A 14,871-nucleotide genomic window follows, 5' to 3' on the forward strand; every position below is an offset into this window, starting at 1 on the left:
TATTTACACAACACCGACAATACATATAGAATAATATCTCCCATTAAGATAAAAAATGCATTGATTTTAAATGAAATATATATTCTTAAATATGTCATGTAAACACAGTAAATTCCTATTATTCCTAGTTTAGAAAATGATGTGGGCATATATTAGATAGGACTGGTTACTTCAATGCCAGATAATATTTTAGAGTATCAGTCCTTAAGTTCCACTAAGGACTGAGTTATGATTAAAAACTGAATAGAAATAGATACGGCTAAGTAATTATTAGGAAGGGTTATGAAAATTATTTATAATTATAACCCTTACTGCATCTGTACTAAATTTTATCCTAAAAAGACATTTCAAAATTCTAATTGGACTGTCCATATAGGCTTTTCTGCAACTGTCCAGAAGACTTACAGGGGGAATCTTTCATTACTGCTCAAGAAATTAAATTTTCCTCTCGGGAATTAAATTTACTTTTGGGTTTGTAAACAGTTGCAATACTGGGGTGTGAGATATTGCAATGGATGTAAAGTAGATTTTACATGTGGTACAAAATTTGCCAAGTACATATTGTTCCTACTTGTTTGCTTTGTACCCTGGTTCCAAGCAGCATTTTAAAGTTGATTATAGGGTCATAAAGGTCTCTTCCCCACCCCCCCAATATTTAAAATCATTGTTACAGTTATTACTTGGATCTTGTTAAAGTGGCAATGGATGGGAATTACCACCCAAAGAATCTCAACTGTATCCTTTGGGCATCACTGAATGTGAATGGCATCTATTATTTTATTTCTCTTCCACAGAGAAAATTTAAAAAGTCACACTGATGGGTGGGAAAGCTTGTGAATCCACTGAGAAGGTTAACTACGGTGGAGGATTAATCTGTACAGTGAGACATGAAGATGTTGGTTACTGACAGTAAGATGTCTTCAGTTAGTCAGACTGCAGTGTTTGGGGGCACGACAATGTCTATGGACTGGTGGAATCATGAGTTGTTAAAAACTTTCCTACAAAAAATAAAGGAAGACCTGTATCATCAAGACAAAAGTACTTCAGGAATCTCTAATAAAGAATGCTATAACCCACTGACTAGAAAAAAATATATTTACAAAATATAAAAAATGGGGCTAAAATTGTATCTCTACAGTGATTTAATCCCTACAGTGAAAACTTTAATAATATTATATTAAGCAAAAGTATAGTAGTTACTTTTACTTATTTAATATTTATTCATACATTTCATTGAAAAAGCATTTAAGAGGACTTATATATACATTATAGTAGGACAAAAGAGAAATAAGTGAAAAACAGTAGAGAAATAGTGTAGAGGCAGGGATAGGGTAAGATTAACACATAAGGATGACTCATATGTAAACCTGTGTAATTGCCAGATGATGGTCAAAAATTTGACTGAGCTTTCCATTGACAAATACAGAGAAGGCAACACAGTTGATGATAATTCACTGCATCGAGGTGGTAAAAACAAATCGGTTGTGCAGAATAGTTGTTTTTAATAACTGCATCCTTAATGCAGGCTTATGGCACACTACTAAAGGGCAACCTGGGAGAAGTAAAATAGGTGTACATCAGTATAATGAATTTTAGGTGACCTGACAGTCAGGTGCTTAAGAGATAAAATCATACACATCTAAAGGAATGGGTGACCTATATATTCTTTAGAGAACCATATTTTTTGAAGACAATTGTATTATTATATTATTCAGACAACTACTTTAGAACTGTGGTATTGGATAAGACTCTTGAGAGTCTCTTGAATTGCAAGGTGATCAAACCAGTCTATCCTAAAGGAAATCTGTCCTAATATTCATTGGAAGGACTGATGCTGAAGCTGAAACTCCAATACTTTGGTTACCTGATGCGAAGAGCCGACGCATTGCAAAAGACCCTGATGCTGGGAAAGATTGAAGGCAGGAGGAGAAGGGGACGACAGAGAACGAGATGGTTGGATGGCATCACCAACTCAATGGACATGAGTTTGAGTAATCTCCGGGAGTTGGTGATGGACAGGGAGGCCTGGCGTGCTGCGGTCCATGGGGTCGCAGAGAGTCAGACTGAACTGAACTGATCAAAGGGGAATGAGATTGAAACACGTGAATGGTCCAACAACAACAAAAATGCCCAAACTGGAAAGCATCTTTCTTCCTGGTCGGTAACCAGTATAGTGCAGGCAAGAAAGAATACAAACGTTAAATGCATTTTTGTATTTAGTTTTTGTAGGCTTTTCTTTCTTCATTCCCTCATTAAGTTCATCTTTTAAAGCCGGATAAAAATCTGCTGTAAGATCCACATTTCCCGGTTATGTTTCTAAAGATGGGCATTAAATACAGAAGTTTTCCACAGTAGTTGTGTCCCCAAATAAAATGATGACCCATGCCACAGTGATCTGATATGGACACAGTTAATGGAATACAGAAAAGAACTATTATAACTAACCTAACTGTCATAGGTTAGCATGATACTTCTACAAAATCTGCATTTTCCTTTTTTATATCCATATTATTATTATTATTGTTAAAACAGCACCTTGAATGTGTCTTGAGTGTGGGAAGATCAGTATTTGTTCTCAGCTGATGAAAGATACCAATTTTCTATAAGCCACAAATACAAATGAACTTTAGATAGCCAATCAATAGGTCATTTCCTAAACGTCAGGTTTCTGTATAAGCATTCCAGATCCAATATTTTTAAAAAGAAGAATTTTTTCCCCTCCAACACAGCACAATAAGCTTTTTGTAGACTTTCACACAGAAAGCAACATTTTCAATTTTATATAACTCACATCTCTTCCTGCCACAAAAGAACAGCCAAAAAGATGAGGGACAGCATGGGTCTCAGTGAAACATGGGAACTGTAAAACTCTCATTTCTTATCTTTAAAAGTGAAATAGAGAAAATGCTGAGACTCTGGGATGATGCAAGCCTAAGACACTGACATGTAGTATCTAACGTAATTATTAGAGAACATGTTTTGAAATTTTGGGAATAATCTTTGCCTGAATTTTAAACTTACATTTTATACATGTAAGTCAGAACATTACATGTGCTTTATCACTGATGATATTTCACACTTTATTTCAGAATTGCATTTGACCAAAATATAGCAGTTCAAGATTTATCACCAGAGAGGAAATACCTGATTTAGAAAAGTGAATCTTTTACAAACTAAAATTATAGTTGAAGAAAGCAGTTCCTGAAAAGAGAATTTCATTAGAAAGTGAGTTTCTTAAGCAACTGAGACATAGCTCTGGGCTTGACGCTATTTTCTCACGGCACGCAGTGCAGAAAACTGCCTCAGGGACGGTACAGTGCGTATTATGTTTAAAAAGAATATTATGTACTCAAACTTTAGAATAACCGTTATGCTTGTTTTAGCCTTTACTCTTTTACTCTGTGCACTTCTGTGAACACACTCGTATTTGTGTATACACATTATTTTTTCTCAATTATCTGGGCGGGTTATAAATGTCATACCCTTTAGAATATGGAATATATTCTAACAATGAAGAAACCCTCTTATGTAAACTACAGTAATCAAACTCAGAAGAGTTTACGCTTGTACGAGACTCTCTTATCTTCCCATCTGTATGCCGATTTTGCCAGCTATGCTTATGGCATTTTTACTTTCTAATACAAAATCCAGTCCAGGGGCTTCCCTCGTGGTCCAGTGCTTAAGATTCCGCACCTGCCATGCAGGGTTGCAGGTTCCACCCCTCGTCAGGGAACTAATATCGCACAATACTGTGTGGCGTGGCCAAAAAATAAAACATTAAACAAAAATTCAATCTAGGATCACAGAGGGAAACCTATCAAGATTTAGTAATTATTAATTCTTGTTTTCATACATTTTTGTAGATGTTTAAAAGATAACTTTATTTTGTATCTTCTACAAGGTAGTTTTATAAGGTAAGGAAGCTTGCCTGCAACGCGGGAGACCCAGGCTTGATCCCTGGGTGGGGAAGATCCCCTGGAGGAGGAAATGGCAACCCATTCCAGTATTCTGGCCTGGAGGATCCCATGGGCAAAGGACCCTGGCAGACTACAGTCCACGGGTCACAAACAGTTGGACACAACTGAGCGACTGACACTTTCAAGGTTGAAACTCCAGAATGACAACACTAATTTTAACATTAAGATCTATGACATTTCTAGTAAACTATCTTAGTAACTAGTAAAACATAAGAAAATGATTAAAACATTCCAATTTAAGCTTACATAATCTATCAGTAAATAACAGATACTCATTTGATTGTATTTTTAAAAGAAGTTTGCAATCCAGGAAAGAAGAAAACTCCTATCTCAAGGCCTGCCTTCCTGTCATTTTCTTGTTAGACCTTGGAAGGTAATCTGAATTATAATTAAAATCAGTCAAATTCTCAACTTGCTGGAAGCTCCAGTAAAAGATCTGATGAAGAGGCGATCAAAAGCAGTGACAAAAGTGAAGTTTCTAAAATATTTGAGGCTTATATTTAACTATGATAATTTTCTGCCATACCCATTAGAGAATGCAGAATTAACTGCATACATTGTTGCTGATGGCTTAGAAATAGTTTACACAGCTGAACTGAGGGACTTAAAATTTTAAATCTATTTCTGACTAGTCTATCAATATGCATGAAATTCTGGATAAGCTGTTTAACTTTGATTTGTCTCAATTTATCTATTCCTAAAAGCAGAAGGAGTATTGTTTACCATATAGATATACTACTAGGATTTTATTAGGCAGTTAACCTAGTGAAGTCATAATATGAAATGCATTGAAGAAGCACAAGTATTATTATAAACAGGCATCATAAACAAAAAATTTGCTTAGGACAACACAGAAAGAACATAATGTTCAACCTATGGTTGCTACAGAGAAAAAGAAGAAAACAGATAAGAAAAAGGAAAAAAATTAAAATCATTAATAATTCCACCATTCGGAAATAACCTGAAATCTATTTTTTCAGATGCTGTTTTCCCTATGCAAAACATACTTTTTTTGTTTACAAAAATGCAGTACTTTAATAACAGATAAATTAACCACAGTTCGATGCACTTACATTTAAAAATACTATACTGAAAATTCTTGTTCTGATCATCAGGTAACCCTTCCACTGGTAGCAATAATCAACTCTGGATAAAACATGACATACAAGTATTTGATGGCTCTGGAAAGCAACCAGAAGCAGGTATAAACTGGAGATTAAACTCTTCAAAGCAGGGATCTGCACTGGGTGGCTCTTAACTTGAGAGAATTCTCCTTTCTACACAATGCCAGGTGGCTAGAATCCAAGCAAAAGACTGTAATTATTGGCTCAAAGTGTCAAGAAGATGGAATTCTAGGAGCCAGAACAGCTGGAAACTAGGAAGGAAAATTCCTGAAAAAAGTAGCCAACCACAGAGGGGGAAAGTTCCAAATAGGTATAAATTCCTTTCAAGTTTTTAGAGGAATTTTGAACAATGTTTGCATGAAGAAGACTCCAAGGAATCAGAAGAAGGCTATGGACGGAAAGCTGAAACAGCTGAGCAGAGATTTAAGCAGCTGTCCACCACGGGAGAGACAGTTTAGAGTTTGAATCCTATCAAATTATACAGGCTGGATAAATACAAAGGATATCACATTAGGCGCATCATAGTAAGATCACTAAAATCCACAGACAAAGAAAAAACCTGAAAGTAGCCAGGGGAAAAGGGACATAATACATACAGTTGAACAGTGATACGGATGATAGTCACCTTCTCATCAGAAACAATGGGGGCTAGACGACAATAACATAATTATTAAAAACAAACAAAACGAGGGGAAAAGAACACCCTCACCAACCCAGAATTCGTCTTCCAATCAAAACATGCCTGGTAAAAATTAAGGTGAAATAAATGGATACCCAGAAGGGTTATTCCTTAGGAGTAAAGGTGGCGTCCCATGTCTAAGGGTTCATTCTAAAAATAAGGGCAAAATTCACCGTAACAAAGTACAAAACCAAGTCTGAATAAGTTCAGGGTCATCCACCATCCATCCATAATTTACATGCCCACTACAAAAAAAGCCAAAAGAATAAGACAGAATCCCAAGAGACAACAATTCATCATCCACAATATCTAACATGTAGTAAAAACTTACTAGGTACACAAAGAAATAGGAAGATGTGAACCAAAGAAAACAATAGAAACAGAAAGATGATCTGGACATCAGAGTCAGCAAACTCAGACTAGAAATGCATCCAGGAAGATGGTGGCTCAGTGGTAAAGGGTCTGCCTGCCAGCGCAGGAGACGCAGGAGACATGGGTTTGATCCCTGGGTTGGGAAGATTCCCTGGAGTAGGAAATGGCAACTCCAGTATTCTTGCCTAGAGAATCCCATGGGGAGAGGACCCTGGTGGGCTACAGTCCATGGGGTTGCAAAGAGTTAGACACGACTGAGTGACTAAGTGCACGCGTGCACGAGTGCGAGCACACACATACACACACACACACACACACACAAAGACTTAAAGAGATGGATGAATTAAGTGAAAGATAACAGTGTTTTAGCAGACAAACTGAAACCTTAAAAAACGACCAAGTGGAAAAACTAGAACTGTAAATTATAATATCTGAAAGGAAAATTCACTGGATATACTTAATTGAAGCAGAAGAAAGCTCCAGTAAACTTGAAAACTGACCAAGTGGAATCAACAGAGCTAAAAAAAAAAAATAGAAAGAAGACTGGGAAAAACATGAACACAGCTTAAGTGACTTGTAAGACAATATAAAACCATTTAATTTATATGTAATTGGAGTCCCAGAGAAGAAAAAAGAGAGAATAGGGCAGCAAAAATAAGTAATATCCATGAACCCCAAGTTTTGTAAAAACACCAACTTATGTATCAAAGTCAAGGAAATGCTGAACAGGGTAAATGCAAAGGATATCACATTAGGCGCATCATAGTAAGACCACTAAAATCCACAGACAAAGAAAAAACCTGAAAGTAGCCAGGGGAAAAGGGACATAATACATACAGTTGAACAGTGATACGGATGATAGTCACCTTCTCATCAGAAACAATGGGGGCTAGACGACAATAACATAATTATTAAAAACAAACAAAACGAGGGGAAAAGAACACCCTCACCAACCCAGAATTCGTCTTCCAATCAAAACATGCCTGGTAAAAATTAAGGTGAAATAAATGGATACATAAATTTTGATAATATTCATAAAATGAATCAGATCAGATCAGATCAGATCAGTCGCTCAGTCGTGTCCAACTCTTTGCGACCCCAGGCCTCCCTGTCCATCACCAACTCCCGGAGTTCACTGAGACTCACGTCCATCGAGTCAGTGATGCCATCCAGCCATCTCATCCTCTGTCGTCCCCTTCTCCTCCTTCCCCCAATCCCTCCCAGCATCAGAGTCTTTTCCAATGGGTCAACTTAGTAATTAAAAAGAATGAACCAGTGATACAAGTAACAACTTGGAGGAATCTCAAAAAGAATATGTTAGGTGAAAAAAGTCAAACACAAAAGAATAGATGCCCTATATGCCATTTATATGAGTTTTGTGTTTTTTTTTGTTTTAGTCCCTCAGTCATGTCTGATTCTTTCTGATTCCATGGACTTTAGCCTGCTAGGCTCCTCTGTCCATGGAATTCTCCAGGTAAGAATACTGGAGTGGGTAGCCACGCCCTTCTCCAAGGGATCGTCCAGACCCAGGGATTGAATCCAGGTTTCTTGCATTGCAGGCAGATTCTTTACCATCTGAGCCACAAGGGAAGCCCATATGAAATTTGGAACAGGTTAAAAAGAATCTATGGAAATATAATTAAAATGGGCATCCCAATGCAGGAGACACAAGAGACATGGGTTTGATCCCTGGGCTGGGAAGACCCCCTGGAGTAGGAAATGGCACTGCACTCCAGTATTCTTGCCTGAAAAATTCCTTGGACAGAGGAGCCTGGTGGGCTACAGTAAATGGGGTCACAAAGAGTCAGACACGACTGAACACATACTAGCAACTGAGCTAATTAGTCTGTATCAGTTCTGTTCTTCTACAGTCCTACATGATTTAAAGCTTAGGACAAGAATATGTCTATAATAATTACATGGTGTTTGTAACTACCTCAAATAGATAAACTCATGTAATAAATTGTAGAAACCTCAGTCAAGTGTTACTGCTAACAAGATTACAGAATCACCTTATCTGCCTTAGGATGGCAACATTTTAATTACGTATTCTTGGTGACTCTTTAAGCATGGAACTTATCATATCAACAGCGTGTTGGGTTCAACATCTACAGCAAACAGTTCTGGTCTTTATGAACTTGTCGATGATAAAGACAGAGTAAGAGCACTTTATCATTAAAGGATTTGCAAGGCTTCCAGAGGATATTAAAAATTATAGTCCCAAAAGGACAGTTCAGTAAAAATTCACCAACCCTTTTTATTACATAGACTACTAATATGAGTCATTACATCCCAAGGCAGCAGAACTAATGGGCATATAATAATAACTTAAACTCTATGCCACTTTAACAAAATACATGACAATGAAGTAACGAAAACAGGCAATGCACATTATGTTTTCCAAGGAGAAAAAGAGACAAAACAGTATTTTTTATTCGAGTTGATCCAAAAGTATTTGACGTTCAAATGAATTTGGGTACCAAGCTATTCTTACTCAAAAGAAGTTTTAAATGACTCAAGTAATTGAGGATCTTGGTCTGACAGAGCTAAATGAATTAACATTCTTTATTCTCCTCTTGGTTTTAGAAGAGAAAGAAATAGTTCTGTCATTGGCTTTTCCTCCAAGTTGAAATGTTTACTCCATTAGATTAAAATCACTGACTTACCCTTGTTTTTAATGATCAAGGTAATACTTCTCAGTAATACAGAATAGATCCAACCGTCTGCTAGGGTATAGTTTCTCACTTGAAAAAATGATCTGAATTTCTGTTATCTTTTGTTATAGCCCCAACTGTGGTCAAAATTAAGAAAACATTACATGGAAAAATCTTTAGGAAATTGGTCAAACTCATTTAGGAAAATTATCAGATCAACTGTGCGTTTACAACTTTACATGTTTTATGGTGAAGATGGTACTCCACATCTTTTGGTACAAACTGGCATTATGATTATTGCATTTACTAATTAACAACACTCAACCTTTCTAAAAGTTCATTCCATGGACCTCTGGCTTTGTGGGACATCAACAGGGCTGCTGATTTAAGGTTCTGTTAAAAGTTTTGGAAGGCTCCTTACAGCAGCTTTTCTCAGAGGGATTAATGTGCCCTGTGACACAGACAAGGAGGATTTCAGGGTGTACCATCTCCCAAACATATCTGACCAACGTGCTTCTCTGGGCAGAGTTGCGTGGATTTTATTTCACAGAACACACTTTGGAATACTTTGGTCTAGAGGAAATATAGATATGAACTAGAGTTGTAGCAGGGTGAAAAAAAGAGAATAAAAGAAAGAGCAAATACTGCTTAAGTCACTTATCTTAGTGCTAGTTTCCTTAAATGTAAAAATGCTATTTGCCAGCTGTAATCCTGAGCAAGTTCTTTAATTCCTCTTTCTTTTTTAATCCGTAAAAATGGGATTAAATAACAACAATACATTCACTGCAGTTGGTGATGAGAACTTAGGTTCATGTACGTAAAATGCAAGGACAGCACCCGGCACATGATGCTCCCTGAAAAATAAGACTGACTGTTATGTGACTTACATGACCTGGGCTTCCCTTGTGGCTCAGCCGGTAAAGAATCCGCCTGCAAGGCGGGAAACCGGGGTTCAATCCTTGGGTTGGGAAGACCCACTGGAGAAGGGAAAGGCTGCCCACTCCAGTATTCTGGCCTGGAGAATTTCACAGACTGTATAGTCCATGCTGTCGCAAAGAGTCGGACACGACTGAGTGACTTTCACTTCACTCATATGAACTGGAAGCTTTTTTAAAATTCTATTTTTAATTGGAGGAGAATTGCTATACAGCATAGTGATGGTTCCTGCCATACATCAACATGCATCAACCACAGGCATATACATGTCCCCTCTCTCTCCAACCTCCTTAAACCTAGGTTGTCACAGAAAACCGGCTTTGGGTTCCCTGCACCATACAGCAATTTTCCACTGGCTATCTATTTCACCTGGTAATATACATGTTCCAGCACTACTCTCTCAAGGCTTCCCATCCTCTCCCTCTCCCACTGGGACCAAAAGTCTTTCTTTCGGTCTTAAAGAAAAAGACATTCATTCTAGCCCATTTTCATACTTTCACAAAGTTTATTTGCAACTGAAAGATTCTAAGATCTGCTCATAATAAGCCTGCTTACCTTTATTGAACTCAGCATTTAGATTTGATGAAGAAACCTGTCAACCACGGGAGCATCTTGGCACTACTGGTTCCATAGAAAAATGCCATTTTTTGGTATAGCACTTGATAACTTCTGGTTTATCTTCATCTGCATTATCAGATTCTGTCCTTATAACAATCTAGTGGGCTTAGTAATAGAGAAGTCAACATTCCTAACTCACAGAAATGAAAACTGAGGCCCAGAGAGGTAATATTATGAAGTGCCCACAGTCACAAAACTGGCAAGTGGGCAGTGTCTGGACTCAAACTTGTGTTTCTGACTTTAGTGTCAGTATGCTGAGTATCTGAATGAATGAGTGACTCCGATTTTACATTTTAAAATAATTCAGTTTAGTTCAGTAAACATGGATTGGGTTGCTCCTATATGCTATACACACTGTGCTAAGTGTGAGGATGAATAAACTAGACATGTTGGTCTTCGTCCTTGAAGAGCTTATCATTTAGTTGTATTCAGAAAAATTAAAAAAAAAAAACAAACACAGGGAGGAAAAAAGAAAATTGGTGATTCTGAGTAGTTTTCTATGTAATGACCTTGAATGCTTCTTGGCATCTACTTCCCCAGAGGCCACTGGAAGAGAGTTTATGGTGACCCTAGAAAGGGCTTTGTGTAAGAGAGAAAATCTGGAGAGCGTGCCCTGTGATGAAGCTTGTGGTCCTCGCTGTGCCCCTTCACAGTCACTAGCATTCCACCACACGGTAATGGAGAATGCTGAGGAAGCATTTGCTACGGTTTCTATAACTCCAGCTTGAAATAACTTCCTTTCTTTGTGTCTGTTCTTCCTTCCACAACAGATCACAGAAATGCATTTTGTACTTTAGGATGCTTAGTTGCGAGACAATCACACGAAAATGTATTTCTCCTCTCTTTGATGTCTTTATGTTTCTATTACATTATCCTCGTTCCTTTTGGCACGCTCATGCTTCCCGAACTTTATTCCTTATCTTAGCTATACATTGATTCTTAATACCTGTTTGCTTATAGAATTACTTGAACACACCCTCGGCATAAGAACCCTCCATTTTCTTTTTTTTTTTAAATCAAATCCCTCCTTGATAACTGCAAAGCTTTTATCATCATCACTTTGCTGTTTGGAAACTTTCCTTTCAAAAATCATTGATTAGTTTTCTAACTGAATGTGAGATCCACTTTTTCTGTTCTAGCTTTCTGTTGCTAAAAGACACCGTTGATTACTTTCTCACTGACCTGTTAGCCGTAGCTTCAGACTCAATCCTATCATCTCTCTGACTCCTTCCTCTTGTGTCTGCTTCCTCCCGTAAAATATCTATTTGTAGTGTTCTGGAGAACATAACGGCCTTGCAGATACAACCCCTGGGTGAAATGTCTAATTCTAACATTCCAGCTTTATGGTTCTGTGTGGATCACCTTGCTGAGCCTCGGTTTGTTCACATATAAAATGCAGATAATCACGATACCTATTTCACAGCATTGTTCTTGATGGCTCCATGAGATGTTATATGTGAAAGCATTTTATACATTTTAAAGCAAGATCCAAACAGAAATATTATCTGCCAGTTTCAGATGAGATGAGTTATTTGTGTTCTTTACTCTCTAGATACATTCCCTCTAAGAGCTTACTTTTCAGTTATATTACCATTTGCATATAAATGACTATGTATATATATAAGTGGAGACTGGCTTGAGCCAATTTATAGGACAGATTTACAGTTAGAATATATTAGCAATGGAAAACTTAATGCTTTGCCTCATATCCATCCGTTTCCCTCACTTTTCTGACTATGTTCAGTGACTCTATCATTCTGAGTGTTTTGAGTCTTTAAATCTGGTATCCTCTTCAAATATTCTCGACTTGATATCTACAGTGGACACTTGAGATTGCTTTTTGTTGCTGCCCAGCATCTGGTGCTTCTTCCACGCCTTAGGGAAAACCACAGTGTAAGTAGTGAGGGGTATAGGTGGGAAGCGTCACCTTTTTCAACCAGTTACCAGAGTACGAGGGAAGGTGCAGGAAGTGTGGTTGGACAAGTGTATTTTCATCACTTCTGGAGAAAACAACTCAGTCAGTGATGTCACACTACTCTGTGGTACAAAGAGAATGGGGCGTCCCAGTGTTGGCACTAATGGTAAAGAACCCTCTTGCCAATGCAGGAGACATAAGAGATGTGGGTTCAATCCCAGGCTCGGGAAGATCCCTTAGAGGAGGGCATGGCAAGCCACCCCAGTATTCTTGCCTGGACAATCTCATGGACAATGGAGCCCGCCGCACTACAGTCCACGGGCCGCAGAGCCGGACATGACTGAAACGACTTAGCACGCACGCCCAAAGAGAATGTGTTAATAATTTAATGGAGGGCAGTAGCAGCAGCAGGACTGGGCAGGCTCGAAGTGTGAAAAAAAGTTAGCTAAAGGAGCATCTCTGCTCCTTTATTTCCTGCCCAGTCACTCCCAATCTTCTACCCTGTTAACTGTATATCACAACACTTAGTAACATCTGAAATAATACTTATTTTTTCTTTATTTACTAGCTTGTTTTTTGGCTTTTACATTAACTGCCATCTGCCTCAAGTGATACACAAGCTCCTTCAAGGCAGAGGCTTTGCTGTGTGTCCTGCTCTATCCATCTCAGCGCCTAGAACAGTGTCGGGCGCACCTCAGAAGTGCAACAAGCATCTGCTGATTGAATGACTGACTGGTAGAGTCTTCTGAATAGTGGGAGTTCAGTAACGGTGAATTTAAAAAAGTGAGATACAGCTATTTTCTGAGCTAAGTACTTAACGTCAAATGTTTTCTTTTCCAGAGAAAGAAATATACTATTATGAAAAAATAAAAGAATAAAAAATTCTTTAAATGCTTTTTGAAAAATGTAGATGCAAAGTTCCAAATACTAAAAATGACAAGATAATGCAGGTTTTGCTTCTAACCTGCTGATAAGCCTGTTAGTCTCAGTAACCCAATCATTCCAGTAAAATGATCATAAAAAATATGATTGTTAAAAGCTTCTGAAAATATAAGAAACATAATTTTCACTGTGTATTTGGTTCAAAACGGAATTCAATACCACTTTATAGCTTCTGTGTTAACAGGGTTCTCACTAAAAAGAGCTATTTCTATTCCACAGAAATAATTTTAAGGACTCATGTACAATTCACATTCGTTTTGCAAAAGTACGGTAAAGAGAAGAAATAAGACACTGTTCACCATTTTGATTTTCAAAGTATTTTCACATTTAAACAGAAACAAACACAAACAGAACACTACACATTTTTCTTTTGTTTCCCACCCGGAAAGAAAGACCAAAACTATCTGTAACACTACATAGCAGATTCTTTGAAATTCGTTCAGGGAGGCAGCTTTAGGCCCCTGTATAATCACTTATATGGTAGAAAAAAATCTTTCCGTTCGGGAGAGTCCTGTCTCAGTGAGGCTCCACAGGGCTCTATGTAAGGTCAGGGACCATGCAGGTATGTTTTCGGTTTTGTATACCATCCCCTCTCCCAGCCAGGGGTTAGCTGCTGACTATTTGCATACGTCATGCCTCAGTAAGTGTGAACTGTGGATATGGAAGATGCGCTTCTGTAAAAGGTGTGACTTCCATATGTCAGAGAGAAGACTGAGAATTTGATACAGGAGTAAGTTAACACTCTGCAATATCTGTAGATCTGAGATAAGATAAACGGAACATTGATACCATAGCAACTGCGGCCTTTCTCAGATCACAGTTAATAGTACCAATTCCCAACCAATTTGTATCCTTCTGCACTTGTTGGGAGGCTGCTACAGTCCTCTGAAAGAATGTGCTAGAAGTGGGAAGACGGGGACATAGTTATGGTGGGCAAGATCAATGTTGCATTGAGCTACTAAACATCTACAAAGAAAGCTGGAGAGTAAGTTCCCTTGGGCCTTCCTGCTGATCTTCTAGAGGTGTCATATCTGATTTTCCATGACATGTCTTACATTTTGTCAGCAATCGATAGAAAATAATGTAATACAAATGAAAATGATGATTACTTCACAGTATAGAGATGTTAAATTGAAAAACAAAGTTAGTACCTTGTAGCCTAAGTACAATGTTGTCTTGAAGAAACAGGCTGAAGGATAATAACCTTAAGAGAGCTCCACACATCTCCTAAGTGCCGTGTGTACACTGGACACACGGGCAGTGGGCATACAAAGAAACGAAGACACAGGGTTTATCCTGGAGATGACAGTTCCAACGGCCCTCGAAAGGAATCTAAGACATACCTGCCTTATTCCAAACTGTACTTCACGATAAATGGTATTAAAATGAAATTTAAATGTTATATGAGAATATTTGGATACATCAATTCTGCCTATAATGCAAATGACATAGCATTACGAATCTCCCAATTGAATTGACACACTATTTCTACTACACTGTACCTCTAGAAAAGTAAACTAATACAGAGACTTTTCTGCCAAAAACAACAGTAATTACATTTGCTACATAATGTGCCCTATTTTCTTTAAAACAATGTTTCTAATTTTTCACAGAGTTTTATTAAATAAATGGCTATTATCTATACTAGGCTAGT

The 14,871-nt window shown here is 37.8% G+C and overlaps 1 protein-coding gene across 5 annotated transcripts in view; it reads right to left on the bottom strand.

Moving 5' to 3' along the window:
• The window catches only part of ARB2A (ARB2 cotranscriptional regulator A), a 419,837-nt gene that overhangs the window by 18,452 nt on the left and 386,514 nt on the right, over positions 1-14,871 (bottom strand). The window lies entirely within an intron of this gene.

The sequence above is a fragment of the Bos grunniens genome, chromosome 7, assembly GCF_055505025.1.
Source record: "Bos grunniens cultivar Pamir isolate PY7600 chromosome 7, Bosgru_T2T1.0, whole genome shotgun sequence".
Taxonomy (NCBI): Eukaryota; Metazoa; Chordata; class Mammalia; order Artiodactyla; family Bovidae; genus Bos; species Bos grunniens.